Raw genomic sequence first — 15,721 nt, 5'->3', positions numbered from 1 at the left:
TGGGGGGGTTGGGGCAGGGGTCTGCTAAGGGCACTGAGGAGCTGGGTGTCAGGGAGGCTCCTGGGGGGACTCAGGGGTGGACTGGGTAGGGGGCTCCTAAGCGCACTGGGCAGGGGACTGGCTGCAGGGCTGAGCGGGGGGCTCACTGCTGGCACGACGGGGGACTGCAGCGACAGCCCACCCTCAAGCTTCTCGGGGCGCAGCCCAGGGGTTGAGGGGACCTCACCGAGAGCTCCTGTGGCTTCCAGTCCCTGCGTGCTCGGCTCCTCGATGTCCTCGCAGAGGTCGGGCAGCTGCGAGAGGAAGCGGCTGAGGGCAGGACTGCTGGGCAAATCGGGGAAGGCGTCCTGGGGCTCCACGGCATCGAGCCAGCTGAGCAGCTCCTCCATGCCGGGGATGGGGATGTCCAGGTCGGCCAGGAGCTCGTCCTGCATGTGCTGCAGCTGCTGGCTGTCCCCTGCCAGCTCTGGAAAGGCCTCGGCAAAGGCATCAGGGCCCAGCTCGGGCAGCTGCGGGGGCTCCTCAGGCACCTGCGGGGCTGTCGCCGCTGAGGACGAAGCAAGAAAATCCCCCAAGACGGGCGATGTCAGCTTTCCCATGGCCCCTGGGTGTGGGGCGCCCAGCGGCCGGCTGTGCCAGCCCCAAACTCACCGTCAGGCGTCGCCGTCTGGGTGCTGGCGGTCCTTGGAGCCTGGGCAGGCTTGGGGGCAGTGGGGCCGGGCAGCGGGGGCCCCTGGTCCTCGCTGAGCCCCACGGCGTGCAAGCAGGGCTCCGGCAGCTGCCCCCGGCTGCTGCTCAGGGTGCGGGGCGTGGGGAGCGCCTGCCCCCGCAGCGGAGGCCCCGGGACGAGGGGTGGCGGGGGGTTGCGCTGGGCGGGGGCCTGCAACAGGCAGGTGCCTGTGGGGTGCAGGAGCTCCCCGTGGAGCACGGCCCTGGGCCCCAGCCCCAGCGCATGGTGGGGTACCAGTGTCCCCGTCACCATGGGCTGTCCCCACTGATGGACGGGGGCAAAGGGAGGAGCGGTGTGGGGGAGCTGCCCCCCGGCGGGGAGCTGCACCAGCTGCAGCTGGTGCCCCTGGGCTGGGAGGTGCCCCCCAGGTGGCAGCTGCACCCCGGCGGGGAGCTGCAGCACCTGCCCCTGGACCCCCGGCACCACGTGCCAGACGGTGGCCTGGGGCAGCGCGGAGGGGAGGGTGGGTACCTGCGGGGGCTGCAAGGGCAGCGCCGTCGCTCCGGGGAGGGAGGGCAGCAGCCAGGCAGCCACCGTTGGCGGCACGGCTGGGACGACGAAGGGGGAGTTTTGTGTCTGCGCAAGCCGCGGAAGCCGTCTGGGGAAACCCTCTGTGGGAAAAAGGGCGCTGGGCTGAGCTCTGGGGCGCTGGGCTCGCCAGCAGGGCCGCAGCCCCGGGAGGAGCGGGAGCCGGCTGCTGGACCTGCCATGGTGGCTGGAGAGTGGGGCGGTTGCTTGGGGAACCCGGGCAACGTGGGTTCCGTCCCAACGGCTCACCAGCCCCTCGCCGACATCTTGGGGAGGACTGCAGGCTTTGGACCCAAGCAGGCTGCCCAGCGCAAGACTTGGCCATGTTCATTAGAACATTACTAGCCTCTAAGCCTCATGGCATCACCTTCCATCTTGACTGCTAAACCTCCTTGCTCCCTACTATCTTCTTTGCCAAGATACAGCTGTCCACATTTACTTTTCCTACTTGGCTGGACTGAATTTAAGAAGGGAGCTTGCAACTCTTCCTCTTGTTTGCCACTTCATCATCAAACCAAATGAAAACCATTTGCCTCTAACCTCTTTATTTCAGGCCTTCTTTCCTAGTGGCCATTCAAAACTGGGAAAAAATTAGTCTACCAAGTGGGTTTTTTTTTTGATTTGATAATAAATCTGCAGACTGTTAAGTCATCAAGCACTTCAAGACTGTTTGAAATAATCTCGAGATTAATATAAAAGGAATTCCTCACACACGCTGCGGCCCCTTACCTTTAGTATAGTCGTTGGATGCGATGGAGCAGTATTTCTTGCTTTCGCCTGCACTGGAAGTCTTCCCTTCCTTGTAAGGTTGTTTACTGCTCTCACTTCTGCATTATTCACATGAAGAGCCATCTGGAGGATGGGATTCTTCCTTCTTCTCCCGCGTTATCTTCTGGAAACGAGGATCTAAGTGTTCCAAGGAGCCTTTTGCTTTCCTGGTGTTTCTCCTTTTTCTTCTTTTTCTTCTCCTTTTTCTTCTTTTTCTTACGCTTGCGATTGGCATTGTCAAAGCGGAGCGCACAGAAACACAAATCATGAAGTCTGAAAGAAACATGCAAGTTAAAAAGGGAAAAAAAGATGTGGCACTTGTTGCCTATATGAAACCGGATTTATTTTACCACAGGTGATGATTTGCAGCATGTCAGCTATTTTGTGGTGCTTTGTGCACACGCAACTTACTTTAGATGCAGCAAACTTAAGCCGTCAGATTGAAGGACCATAGGTCCTGGTTTGTACACAGATCATTAACAACGGCTAGCTCTGGAATATGTGCAAGCAGAAAAAATCTTTTAACCTGATCTGGAATGGTGTACGGATGTGATTCGAACTATGTGGTCCAAAGCTAGTGCTCTGACACAATTCAGCAAGAGCTTTCCTGTCTTCACTGATCAACCTAACAACATGATCCCCAGCCAGCTGGTGCTATCTAAAGAACTTAGAAACTACCAGAAAAAAAAAAAAAAAAAAAGGAAGACATGAGAAGCACCCAGAAAAGAATTAGGATAAAAAATGCGGAGGATGCTGGAATCCTTGCTTACTTGGAATCCTTCTCTCCATCTTTATCCTTAGACTTCTTTTTCTTCCAGAACTTGTGATATTTTTGCATTTTTTTCACCACCTACAAGCTCCTTTTCTATCTTTCTGTCTTTCCTTTCTATTTCACTTTCACTACCTTCTGCACGGGTATATTTTCTTTTTCTGTTTCCTTCTGTTTCATTTTTCTGGCGACAGTTCTCCAAATGAGCTGACACAGGTGGAAGCACATGTCTTTCACGAGAATGTCTTCTGGAATGTTGCTGAGGTACCGAGCAACGATGCAAGTCTGCTCGGGGTGTGCTAAAGCGACGTACATCTTCCTCTCTCAAGAGGGAACCGTGAGGCCATCTGCTTTTGTAATGATAATGCTTATGTGACCTGCTGTAGTAAGTTGCAGTCGATCTGTCAAAGGCTGAATCGCCGTGAGAGAACTTTCTCTCTCTACTGTCTCCTGTCGCATGAGGTGAATAGTAATCCTTGTAGTAGCCACATCTTTCCCATCTCCGTGCTTCGTCTCGATAGTATCTTTCTCTGCTCCAACTTCTTTCCCCTTTGGATCGGTAGTACCTATTGCTACCTTGTTCTGATCTTCCTCCGCTGCCAGATCTGTACTTTGAATATTTGACTGCTCTTCTGCCATTCTCAGGGCTGTTTCTTTCACGAGGGAAAGATCTGTACCTGCTTCCCTCCCAGTACTCCTGCTTGTGACTCTTTTGCTCAACAAATTCCACGCTCTGAGAACACCTCCTCTTGCTGGAAGGACCTGCTTTTTGACTCTCCTTCTCTTCACTAGGAGCATGTTCCCTCTTGCTTCGGTAATGCTCTTTCTCAGTGGTTTTAGTCTTGTCCTTTGTATCTTGGCGTCTATCTGCAATAGCTAAGGAAGAAAGATTGTTAGAGCTCCATTCAGTGTCAGACTTGAGAGAGGAAGTTTGCCGCAATTTCTCACCAGGCTCACAAGACTCTTTGCCGGACAAAACATTTTCTTTTGAAATGAGGTCACGTTCTTTTGATCTTCTTGGTTTCTCCTTGTCTCCACGGTCATCACATTGGTACTGGGCGAGGTATTCATCATTCCCAGGAGATTTCGGAGGTTCTGCAACACTGCATAAAATAAAAACCCATTTCTCACTTCTGCTGAAGGATGTGAATATTAAGAGTAAAACCTTCCAAAGGCAAACAAACAAACAAAAACCTCCGGACTACAGGAACCCTCGCAAAGATATGCCATTTAGAAACCTCTCCTGTGATTAGGACACCTTCTTCAGCTCCCAGAGAAAGTGCTTTTTCCCCTCTTGCTTCTGAAGCCATTGCACTAAAAAAGCAAACGCATCTGTCTCCTTCCACCTGCTGCTCTGAGAAAAAAGGCATAGGGGCGAGCGGGGAACAGCCAGTGTTTCTCCAGACAGTGGAGAAAAATGGAAAAACATTCTATAAAGGAACACAAGTTCTCCTTGAGGCACCAACCTGCATCAGAGTGATATGCTCAGTGCTGTTCATTAGTTCTGTTCGTGACACTGGACACACAGTATGGAATTGTACTAATTTAAATCCTTCCATTAAATACTATTAGTAGACAGATAAAACTGTAACGAACTTCCATAAAGTCTTGTCTTAATCAGACTGTGCTCATTTTACCTCATTTCCTCTGACAAGCTGTTCAGCTGGCTGGCTCTGAAGGACTCCGTGATGACTTCTCGATTGACTGAAGGCATAGCTCCAGGCATCTGCAATTAAAACGCACAAGTCAGCAGACAAAAAAATACTATTTGTAGTAGTACTGAGGACTAGTCTTGTCAGAATTTCTCCATTAAATGGTAAGCAAGACCGCTGTGAGTTGTATGCATTATCTACACTTCAAAGATAACCCCAACTCACCCCCCAAAATCTACTTTATGAAACTTAGGAATTTTTATCTCAGCTGAGCTTAAGTTGACAAGTTCTAATGTAAGCTCAGGTCTGCAAATTCTAAGGGGATAATACCACAAAGTCTTACGATCACATGTGTGCTGTGTTTTCTCAGTATTTCACCTGAATTAGGAACACAATAAACACTCCCGAATACACCGTAGGTGAGAAATTCTCGATGGAGCAAATCTATGTTTCAAGCGATCCATTTGTTTTAGAAAAGAACATCTCAGAAGGTTTAACAGGTTCAACTCGGCAAGTGGAATCATCAAGTTTCAGTCCGTTTTCTTTAGATTCAGTAACTAACCTAATAGCACCATTTAGTGAATCTGTTTTTGGCAGCTCATGCTGGGATCTTCCTTTGTCAGCATTCTGACAGGAAGAATTGGAATGCTGCAATGTACGGACTACCTTTCCAACCAAAATTCCATTAGAGGACATTGCATTGCATTTCAAATTCCTTTGAAATAAGCCCTTTGACTCCTCCTCAGATTTTCCTGAAGATTCTGCACCATAAGGGACTGTGTTATCAGAGCTGAGTTTAGGATTTTCATTCACTGTTGGCTCCACAAAAATTTCATCAGAAACTTTTTTGTTTGTTTGCATTTGCTTCATTTGCATTACCGAATTTGTAATTGTGGATGAAGGAACAGCCTGGTAGAGATCTTCATCCTCCACAGCACTGCTAAGAAAGTCAGGCTGTGACACAGTCTGACGAGCAGGCAATTTATTGTGAATACTGATGGTGATCTGCTGTTTTCTTGACGTATCAGTCATTGAAGGCCTGGTAATCGCCTGGTTTTGAACACAGGCCATTGGTGGTGCTGAAGATGGCCTTTTTAGGGTGACACCAGTGGTCTTTGTGTCCTCTTTTATGGATCCATTTCCATTTAAACGGCTTGAATTCTGTATTTAAAAAGAAGAAATTGCAAGATGGATTAACGCAAACACTGCATGTAACATTTTGAAACACAAAACTCTCCTACTGAGTGTTTCTACAAATGGTCTTAACACCTAAAAAGAAAAACACACTGCCCTTTAAGGATAAATGCAAGTCCAATAAGCGTATTCAATTCCTGCTTTTGGTTTACTGCAGATTGGTATCAAATTAACATCATCTTTGAAAACCAGCCAAGCAACGTAACATTACCTGCTGCTATTCCCAAATATATGTATTTTCCCCTTTAAACATACCCTGAAAAGCCTGAAGTAATCGTTCTGGTGCTCAGGAATAAGACATTTAGTTTTCCCTGTCTTAGCTAAAGTGACGAGGATAGGAAAAACAAGTCCTCTTTTAAATGATTTGAGGATTAGTACACTCTGCTTAAATTGTCAAAGAGCGTAGCTCTCTGTGCTTTAGAAAGCTGTCTTGGAGGTATAAAGTAATGGAGTCGCATGGCTGCACAATTTAGCAGTAACCACTGTTTGAATGACTCTGGCTGTAGCATGAGGGCTGTGAAGAAAGCTGCAGCGTGGGAAGGAAAACAAAACTAAGATGCCGAAAACCAAACAAAAAAACCCACACCAAACCCACTAGCAGTTTGGTGCCATTATCTGCCCTCCCGCTTCCCTGAATTACCTTAATCATATGAGGAAGAAGTCGTGGTCCCAGAAATCCAGCCTGCTTACTATTAGCCCCCTGCTGACCAGGAGGGAATGAACAGGGATAAGATGGTGCTGGCAAGTAAAACGCACGTTCTCCAAGTGTCAAATCATAGCGCCTTCAGAAAAGAGCAGTGATCGTAGTTTAGTTTTTCTTTCAGCCTACTCTTGGATTAAATCCCATCCTATCATTTTAGAGGAACAGCTCATACGATATGGAAGCCTTCTCTACAGAAGGCTTCGCCAAGACTACAAACTGAAAAGTAGAGAACAGTCTTCCTACTAAGACTATCACTTGCAGAGCAATAATTCATTCTTACACCACAGATGACCTTCATTTCTCTCCTTCTCTAAATTAGCCAGCTACAGATAACACATAGATAGCAATTTACATGAGTGCTGCAGTTTAAGGCCAAGCAACAAAAGATAATAAACGACACAGAGAATTTCAGGTTAGACAGAACTGAATTACACAAATAATAATCTTCTCCCGGGATAGCAAGAAAAACACTTGCAAAACAGAAAAATATCAATAACAGGAAAGTAAATCTCTTCTGAACACATTTTAAGATTTGTTATTACCTGATATAAAAAAGTATGTAAGCTTGCTGACCAAGAACTCTTTTAATGTCAGTACGCACTACTTTAGCATCATTCATCTGATACCAAAGTCCATTACCAGCCTGCAAATAAAGACAACGATTTCTTTAGGTGAATTGCACGTTTTCCAATTGAAATCACGGATAGGAACAAAATACACACATGTCAAATAAAAATATAATGAAATCTTTTTCCCTAGAAACAGTAGCTGCTAGTCATGCTTTAATTGGTTTGCCAGCACAACCTTTACCCTGTTAGAAATGCTGTTGACTTCTACCTTTACATAGCATATATAGTGTCCTGAGTGACAGCTGACACCGTGATGTACCAGCACCGCGTATAAGGCATAGAGCAGTGGTTCTCCCATTGACTGCGACATGTAGGCTCTCAGGTCCAAATACTCCGGATATTTCACCTCCTAAAGAGACATCAAGAAGATAGAAAAATTATCCCAGAGTACTTCGTGGACTAGCCAGAGAAAAACACTTCCAAAAAAGACAGACTAGAATTGATTTCTAGAATATATTTCTAGAATATATTTCTTGATTCACTACAAATAAGTCTTCCCATAAACAACGGTTAAGACTAGAAGTTGCAGAGAACTGTTTCCTGATGAATCAGCCTTCTCAGAGGAAAGCATATGCTTCTTGTCAAGCAGGAACTTTATTGATATTAAGAGAAAGAATAAGCCATAGTCGTTAGTCTACAATTATTGTCTGAAAATATTAACAACTTTCAGCTTTGGGGGATGTCCCATTACGCAATGATATAGTTGCATTACAGTGGTAAATATACCTTGTTGATCTTTCCACCTGTGAAATCTGCAAATCTTTTCAGTGATATTGTGAGAACCTTGGAAGAACGGTGTATGGTAAATCTCTTGGACGCAGGAACCATCTTTTTACACCTTAAAAACAAGCAGAGATAAGTGTTTGAAGGCATCTTCTTTTTTCGCCCCCAAAACAAACTCCTTTTAATGTCTCACGCATGCCTATGCTATTTGAATGATATTTACTTGCATAATAGGTTGGTCTTTTTTCTTTTCATAAACCCATGCACTGCGTGTCAGGTTTGTTAATACACAGAAGAAGGTAAATTTTCCCAACAACTCAGAGCACAGCGGGAACAGGAATCTCTCACAAAAGGGTATGACCAGGTTGGATGGCAAGGTACCATTTCTTGGTCTACAAAAGTGGCTATTTGAACTCCAATCCTGGAAACATTCTTTCAGCTTTCAAGGGAAATACAAATACTGAAAGTGGAATGAGAAAGCCTTGGTCCCCAGGACTAGAAATTGCAAATAATCTCCAACACAGGTCGACTATCAACATCAAAAATACAACAGAAGCACATGGTCATTCCACAGGAGGGAGACATTTAACAGTAGGAAGTCTTCATGTACTGAGCTTGTCTGGAAAGACACTGAAACCATCTGCCATCCTTTGAAACAAAATAGTTCAGTTTGACACATTGCCCGCTCCAAGGTAGGACCTACGGTGTAAGCAGTGAAAATTAGCCACTAGCCCAGAGAACAACGGAAACTGGGCAGTTTACATCAAGAAAAGTACTGTCGAGAGCTAATAAATAGAAAGAACAAAAGTAGCTCTTTTTGAATTCTGATGGCAAAATACAAGCCAGAGAATTGCAAACCCATAGGGAATGCCTATGAACAAGACTTCCCCCCTCCAAGGAAACAAAAATCCAAGTCTTTTATAAACTTCCACAAAACTTGTAAGTAGATCCAAAGTTTAGAGGTAGTCCAACAGAGTCATGCAACATAGAAAACTGACATCTAGGATTAAGACCTAATTCGTCAAAATCTTACTCGCTACATTTATAGCAATTCTCTCCATCCAGCTCTTCAGGTTTCACAAAGAGTTCCAGAGCTCTGCTAACAGACGAAACCGCCTAGAGCAGCGAGAAAGAAGAGCGTAAAGTCACCGTAATTCAAAATTCCAGAGACATACTAGTAGTTTATAAGAGAATCTTACTAACATACTCAAGCGATCTACTAGGAGCACTGTGAAGAAGGAGGCAGAAAGAGCATGCTCAGCATTGACCTCACCTGGAAGGCATTTGACTTTGGAACAAATACTTTTCCAGTAGCCTAGACAGCATCTACAGTGTGCTTTGTCATCAATACTGGGGACAAATTCATCAGTCTAACAATTAGATGTATATTGAGGTAGAACAACAAAGAAGTATGACAGCATTATCATTTTTGCAGAAAGAGAATTCTTTCCCCTTAAACCCAATGCAAATGTGGAGACTATTTACATGGGTTCCACGGAAGGACAAAGTCCAATCCACTTCCTTAGCACCACCAAGCTCTTACGTTTTAACATTATATGTGGTTTGGTTTTTTAAGTTAAACAAGTTTAATTTAGAAAGTTATGCATGTACTTAAGCATCATGAATTATATTTAGAAAACATCTTACCTTTATATCCAAAGTGATATCAAGAAATGCCTCATACGTATCCGAAACTGCTTTGCAATTCAAGCACTTCACTGGAAGCAAAATATAAATGCTTAACATTATGTGAAGGAGACTAACTGTCCAAATTCAAGTTGTTGACAGATACTACTTTAGACAAACTACAGACTGCTTTACTACCGACAAAAGACACAGATCAGTTCTAAGGACAGGAATATTTTTTCAAGTACCTCTCGATCTTAGAAATCCTCCAAATATTTGATGAATGATGGTGGTAGCTTGAGAAGATCTGTCCAATCTGGAAATAAATTATAATCAGACCTCAGAAGATTTAAGGCACAGAATTAACTCTTCAAAGAGTTTGATGAAAACCAAGGATGATGTAGACTTGCGTTGCTGATAGTAAATAAGGCACTAAAAGGTGCTAGAGATCATTTTTGAGAGTAAATAAAGGACTAGAAGGTGCTAGAGAATGTATGAAAGTGAACTTGTTTATGCTTACTCGGTGCTTCCGTTCAAGCATGCTTCCTGCATAGCATCAACAGTATAGCGCAAGAACTCGTGTGCGTCTTCTTGACTGCCAAAACGGAAATGTTGTCCTATTCCTAAATAAGAAGATGATAGTATTGACCTCATTTAAAAATGAAATCATTCTTGTATTTCTAAAATCTCTCTTCATTGGAGTGTTAAAACCACTTAGACACATCAAATAATTATTTGAAGATTACAAGCTATCGAAAAGAAACACATCTGAAGCCACTTACGACTGAGATTACTGATAACATGCGTAGGCTCGATGGCATCAACAGTGCAACGCAGGGCCTGGTTAATGTGAGTCTCCATCGTGCACATCATGCAAAAATCTTGTTCACGACCTGAAGAGTGAAAGAACAAAGCATCCCAGTCCAGCGAAATATCCAGAACTACAAACATCTAAGTACAATTTAAACTATAGATACAATATCCACTCTCCTTGCTACATTCTATTCTCCCAAGATGCCAATGTCCCAACAGTCTTGTAACATTTCATTTCACACAACTTGACAGAAGAAAAATATCCACTAAGCCTGTATTCAAATGCATTTTGTGATGAGAAATCTAAAAGACTACTGCAAAGTCGCAGTTGTAAAGGCTGACAGGAATGTGAACTCCACAGGCTGCAAAATGTATTACTCTCTAAAATTACTACTAAATGCATTACTGTCCAATGCACTTCATTATTCCCATGAAGCAATAAATGATCCTTTAATAAACAAACAAACAAACAAACAAATAACTAACTAAATAAATAAAACGTGGTGCATTAATTGCACTCCATATGCTATTCGGAGCCCACTGCTAATACAGTGCTCAAAGCCAGCTGCTACAGGTAAAATCAGGCAAATAAGCTTATCTCACAGAATCACTGCTGTTCTTTCACCTTCAGAGCTATCCAACAGATTCAAAATACTGTTAGAAAGTACTCACATGACTGGCTGTGCTCAAGAGAAAGCATGTAATTGGCAAGTGGGGGTGTGTAGGTCAAACACTGCAGAGTAGCATTAAGAAAACATGTGTTGCCAAGATTGTACAGGCCAACTCCAACACTTTGTGTTTCTCGCCAATCCATACAAATCTTCTCAGGTGGAAAAAGAATGCTCTGTGGCGGAGCAATTCCATCATTAACGACTGCAAGAAAGTTAAATTTAAAAAGAGATCTTGTTTGTTTGTTTCGAAGAAAGGTATTTAAAAATATACTATTCTGCAGGAGCACCTAGAGGAGCTAGCTACAATCCAAACCAGAAAAACTTATTGCAGACAGCTTTAATACCACCAAATTCAAATTGGCTGGTCAACACAATGTTTTGGGGAAAAAAAAACCAAACAAACAAACAACTTTAGTCAACCATTTTAATTTTTCTAAGGCAAGGCTAACTGCCATTCTGTTTGTAGCACCTAATGCCAAGTTCCTCTCCATCTATAATCTTTAACCTGATTAACTCAACTACTGTTTTTTTCCTTATTATAACTTAAACCACAAACTTAGACTTGAAATTATACGGTAAAAACGTAAAAACTAGGAACTAGGAATGACATAACCCCTACAGATACCAGATCTTTTCCTGAGCAATGTTATCCTTCAAAAAACCTGTGAAAAATGGAAGCTGTGAATAGCAACAATCAAACACTTTTCTCTGCAAAACAGAAAAGACATGGAGGAATCTGTGCATTACAAAAAGCTCCCCATATTTCTCTGTTGACTGTAAATATATCAAAATTAATTTCTGTAACATCAGTCACTTCAGTTGCCTTAGGGGATTCGCTTTTGAAGTCTTTGTTCACAGTAGTCCCCTTCTCTATCAGTGCAACAAGTAAGAACTGCATTTTCTACTTTTGCTTTGAAGACAATGGAGACAGGATAGAACGCACACTTACTTAGATCTCTTGGGGCAAAAGCCTTAGTTTTTTCAGATGATCTACAGTAAATAGCACCTCCACGTCCTTGGGCCACAGAGACTTGGCTTGAATCTTCTGCAGGCACTATCCGGCCCCAGTTGGCGGTGCGTGACATCAGTATTTTAGGACTTGGTTTCTTGGATTTGCCAGACCGCCTTGAAGAGGGCTTTTTAGGCTTTGAAGATTTGGGCTTCTTAGCTACGGTCATTGTTCACATCTGCGACAGAGACAGAAGTTCTGGCTGACGTAAGAATATCAAGAAGCATTCCAAGAAGAAAAGAGTAACAGAAGTCCTGTCACTTAATCTCAAAGAAACAGCCTTAAGAACTAAATCGCTGGTATGAATGATTTAAAAAGAATCCCCAAACTAAACACACAAAGTGAAAATTTCCATCTAAACTCTATCAGTATTACTTTTCGCTTCTGCAGAACTAGTGGCTGATGCCATTTCTTTCCCTTCCGTAGGATTTTAATCCATTACAACTCTGGAGTCTTTTTAATATAAAAATGTAGAAGACATTCTCTGAGGGGAATCAGTTATTTATTGATTTCCGGAGTTGCGCAATTATCTGTTAATTAGTACCTATGATCTAATAGATAATTGTTGCAATTATCTATTGCTGGCATTAGTAACGGAACACTATTACTTCACTGCCTGCCTTTTTCTGTTTCGTCTGCACAAAGGTACCCAGAACTCACTGCTACTTTTCTTCTGTCTTTCCAGGGCTCGCCCTCTACCTCACTGTCTACTGCACCAGTCATGAGGGGTTTGTTGTGATTCTATAATGACCCTAGCTTTTAAATACACCTTTTCTGGGCGTCACTTGGTGATGGCAAGTTAATCTGTGAGGGCTCCTCAGTCTACATCATGCGGTCGCTTTTTCCAGGTGAAAAAGCGGAGCTGTAAGTGGCAGTACACCAAAGCCCTGGCATGTTGAGATCCAAGAGGAGAGATGTTTGGCCCTCCTTTTCACTCCTGGGAACCATATACCTCAAAACCCACAGAGGATGGGCTATATCTCAGAGAAATCTTGGGAAAGGAGAGCATGAAGAGCATGTTTGCAAATTCATTTCTCCCTGGGCTTCTTCTGCTTCTCCAAGAAAGACGAGTTTGAATATAACTTTGGCAGCAGTACTTCTGGTGTTTTACTCCTACCACATTTAAAACTCCTATGAAAAACTGAAAAGTTAGACTAAAAAGCAGCTCTTTCCGTTCTCCTTTCTAAAGTTGCACGCTTTCCTCATGCAAAACAACAGGGGAATGTAAGCTAGAAACGGAAATGCTGAATGTAAAACAAAACAAAACAAACCTCAGCCCTCCAGGACAAAAGCCAATAACTGCTACAAAGTCCTTTTTAAAATGCTGATTAGGTTTCAAGGTGATACCGCTTTAAATAAGCGTAGTTGTCTGTCCATAGGCAGAAGCTGAATAATGACAGGATGAACTTCTATACTTCATGTTTTGTTACTGTCTTACTGTAGCACACAGGGACTTGTTACCTTTAGGGAAACCACTAACCTCATGGAGGGTTTAAAACATAAGCTAGTTTGTTATACCAAAATGACGGAGAGAACAAAGCATAAAGTGCTTTCAGATTTCTAGCATGCCTTGATTGCTATCCATTAAACTTCAGACACATTAAACAAAACACAGTAAATAAGAAAACTCCTAGTCCCACAGCTGGCAAATTGTGTGCAGAGGTTGTAATTAGAACTTTTTTGCCTTGACGTTTTACATTTAAAATTGATTTTAAATCCATTCTATACACACTTTCCATTCCTGAAAAAACAATACGCAAACCTGACAAATGCATTTACATGAGAAATGAAGTCGTCCTTGTCCGATTGGAAGACTAAGGTGACAGCTCCTGGGCTCAGGGATAAGCTCCGATCTTCACCAGTGACAGCTCCTTTTTTAGGATTGAAAGGGAAAATGTTTCAGCAACACATTGGAAACATACTTAAGGGACAAGAAACAAAATCAAGACTGCAGTGAGAAGGAGAACAGAAAAACAATACTGGGGGGAAAGGAAAGGAAAGGAAAGGAAAGGAAAGGAAAGGAAAGGAAAGGAAAGGAAAGGAAAGGAAAGGAAAGGAAAGGAAAGGAAAGGAAAGGAAAGGAAAGGAAAGGAAAGGAAAGGAAAGGAAAGGAAAGGAAAGGAAAGGAAAGGAAAGGAAAGGAAAGGAAAGAAGAAAAAAAGAAAAAAAGGGAAGGGAAGGGAAGGGAAGGGAAGGGAAGGGAAGGGAAGGGAAGGGAAGGGAAGGGAAGGGAAGGGAAGGGAAGGGAAGGGAAGGGAAGGGAAGGGAAGGGAAGGGAAGGGAAGGGAAGGGAAGGGAAGGGAAGGGAAGGGAAGGGAAGGGAAGGGAAGGGAAGGGAAGGGAAGGGAAGGGAAGGGAAGGGAAGGGAAGGGAAGGGAAGGGAAGGGAAGGGAAGGGAAGGGAAGGGAAGGGAAGGGAAGGGAAGACCTTGATCTTTATACTGACCAATGAGATAAGCCTTACACATTTTTAAGTTTATTTTTGACAACTGATTGAGGTGTTACCAGGTATTAAGTACGATTCAAGAGCAAATATTAACACTAGAAAGAAGAAATCCGATCCACCACCACTGTTTCAAAATATATCCATTTCTCATTTGGAGATGACGTCTCTCTGGCAAGATAGTAGAAAAACTGTAAATACCGATAGAGCTTCCTCTCCCGATGTTCCATATACATACCGATGCTGTTCCTACACCTACGCTCTGAGCATAAATTTATGTTGACATGAGTGACAAGAGAGGGTGTTACTCCTCTCTTTGTTTGCCTTGAGAGACACACCTCTTGTCCATTGAAAAGTAAATTCAAGATTCCAGATCAGTTAAGACAGTTGCTATCCCCCCATTCAGAGTTCTGCAGCAGCACTCTTCAGATGTGTTTAGCAGTCTCTTTAGAAAATGTTATCACTTAGGACCTGCTTCTCAGTAGGTCCACGTTTGGCCTCCGCTTAGCAGAGAGTCAATCCCAGCTTAAGCTTTCGTACAAGAGCCCCTTCACGAAACGGAGTTGAACCCTGACATAACTGAGTTGAACCTTTAACCTTGAAGCTTCCTTAAAGAAGAAAGCAGCACCCAGGCCAGGAAATAGAAATTAATCGTCACTTTACCCTGAAACGCAGTGGGCTATTCTGTGCTGGCAGGATTGCTGCCGGGCTGGCCGACGAGGCGGCGGGCAGCTCCCCGGGGCCACAGGGCCTGGCACAGGGAGCCGCCGGGGGTCTCCAAGGTCCGGGAACAGCGGCAACAGCGGCAACAGCAGGGACAGAGGGGACAGCAGCGACAGCAGCAGCCACCTCAGCCGGGGCCGTCTCCACAACCGCCACAACGGCCTCGGAACGCCGCCGAACTCGGAGCTCCAGCGTGACGCCTTTTGAACCTGGCCGCGCTGCTCATGGCTAAAACCAGAGCGTTTCCTCCGGCGTGTGTTTACTGTCGGTGCCGGATCGGCCCTCACCCCGAGCTCTCCCTGCCGGGAGGGCTTTGGGGTTGGGGTTTCCCTCCCGCCGCCGCCGCGGGCAGGCCCCGCGCGCAAGGGGTCCGCGCTGGGGAGCAGCATCTCACCCACGGCGAGAGACAGAGGGCACGACATGAAAAAGCCCCGACACGAAAAAGCCACGACATGCGGCCGAGGCGGCGGGGAGACGGCTCTGAGGGAGCTGCCACTTCGCCCCGCCGTCCTCCCCTCCCGGGCCGCCCCGCCGAGCCCCGTGCACCTCACGTGCTGCGCTGAGGGGGTGGCTGGCTACTGAGACAGCTGCCCAGGGCACCGCTCATGGCACCGAGCCTGACGGAGGTCAACAAGTGTTGAACAATGCTCTCAGACATCGGGTCTCACTTTGGGGTGGTCCTGTGTGGAGCCACGAGTTGGACTTGGTGATTATTGGGAGTCCTTTCCACCTTGGGATGTT

At 44.7% G+C, this 15,721-nt stretch overlaps 1 pseudogene across 1 annotated transcript in view; it reads right to left on the bottom strand.

Moving 5' to 3' along the window:
• Nucleotides 1–15,721, bottom strand: part of LOC311428937 (ubiquitin carboxyl-terminal hydrolase 42-like) — a 34,832-nt pseudogene that overhangs the window by 13,032 nt on the left and 6,079 nt on the right. Inside the window, exons 4-19 of the transcript in view lie at nt 13,595–13,686; nt 11,756–11,993; nt 10,808–11,008; nt 10,105–10,215; nt 9,843–9,945; nt 9,571–9,638; nt 9,344–9,414; nt 8,730–8,812; nt 7,700–7,811; nt 7,182–7,322; nt 6,887–6,987; nt 6,282–6,423; nt 5,327–5,608; nt 4,433–4,521; nt 3,851–3,898; nt 2,797–3,448 (exon numbers count right to left, since the gene is read on the bottom strand). The product of the transcript in view is annotated as a ubiquitin carboxyl-terminal hydrolase 42-like (transcript). The remainder of the gene's footprint in view (nt 1–2,796; nt 3,449–3,850; nt 3,899–4,432; nt 4,522–5,326; nt 5,609–6,281; nt 6,424–6,886; nt 6,988–7,181; nt 7,323–7,699; nt 7,812–8,729; nt 8,813–9,343; nt 9,415–9,570; nt 9,639–9,842; nt 9,946–10,104; nt 10,216–10,807; nt 11,009–11,755; nt 11,994–13,594; nt 13,687–15,721) is intronic.

Source organism: Aythya ferina (assembly GCF_964211825.1).
Source record: "Aythya ferina genome assembly, contig: HAP1_SCAFFOLD_200, whole genome shotgun sequence".
In the NCBI taxonomy this organism is placed as follows: Eukaryota; Metazoa; Chordata; class Aves; order Anseriformes; family Anatidae; genus Aythya; species Aythya ferina.
Note: the sequence above shows the minus strand (reverse complement) of the source record. Positions and strands in the feature narration are given on the sequence as shown.